The sequence below is a fragment of the Otolemur garnettii genome, unplaced genomic scaffold (genome assembly GCF_000181295.1).
Source record: "Otolemur garnettii isolate 467f Iridium unplaced genomic scaffold, OtoGar3 scaffold00027, whole genome shotgun sequence".
Classification (NCBI taxonomy): domain Eukaryota; kingdom Metazoa; phylum Chordata; class Mammalia; order Primates; family Galagidae; genus Otolemur; species Otolemur garnettii.
The window spans coordinates 12,491,021-12,492,183 of NW_003852422.1; positions in this window are offsets into that span (position 1 = coordinate 12,491,021).

The window sequence follows — 1,163 nt, forward strand, 5'->3', positions numbered from 1 at the left end:
AAAAAAAAAAAGAAGAATTAAAAACAATGTAACCTAAAAATATGTATCCTCATATTAATTTGAACTTCAAAAAAAGAATTTGAAGATGTAATTAAGATACCTAATTAGTTGACTTGCGGTCCATCTAAAAGTGATTGTCCCAGGTGGGTCTGACCTAATCAGCTGAGCCTTTTTTTCCCCCCGAGTCTCAAAAAATAAACAAGTAATATTTATAAATAAAAATAGAAGATAATTTCGAAAAAGAAATCATGCCAAATCTTATAGACAATAGATAAAAAAGAAATACTTCAAATCATTCTACTTCATCTGGATATACCTGGTACTAAAATTGGAAAAAAATGAATTACTATAAAGGGAAATTACAAACATATTCCACTTATAAATGAGGATGCAATATCCCAGCAACATATTAACAAGTTGAATTAAAAATTATTGTTCTGCTGGCACCTGTAGCTCAAGTGGCTAAGGCACCAGCCACGTACAGCAGAGCTGGGGAGTTCAAATCCAGCCTGGGCCTGCTGAACAACAATGACAACTACAACCCAAAAATAGCCAGGCATTGTGGTGGGTACCTGCAGTCCCAGCTACTCAGGAGGCTGAGGCAAGAGAATTGCTTAAGCCCATGAGTTTGAGGTTGTTGTGAGCTGTGACACCACTGCACCACTACCCAGGGCAATAGCTTAAGGCTCTGTCTAAAAAAAAAAAAAAAAAAAAAAAACTGTTGTTCCAATAATGTATTTTGGTTAAAATTAAATCCAATTTATGTGAGAATTAGTCACTATTTTCTTTTCTTTTTTTTTCTTTTTGTTTCTTCCACCCCTTCCCTCCTCTCTCTGTCTGCTCTCCCATTCCCCCACACCCCACCATGTCACTAACTGTCATTAATTGTCCTCATATCAAAGTTGAATACCTAGGATCCCTGCTTCTCCATTCCTATGATGCTTCACTAAGAATGTGTTCCACCTCCATCCAGGTTAATACAAATGCTGCAAAATCTCCATTTTTTAATGGCTGAATAGTATTCTATGGTATAATATACCAAGCTTGTCAGTCCATTCCTGGGTTGAGGGGCATTTAGGCTGTTTCCACATTTTAGTGATTGTAAATGGAGCTGCAATAAACAGTTTAGTGAAGTGTCTTTATAATAAAAGGGGCTTTTTTTC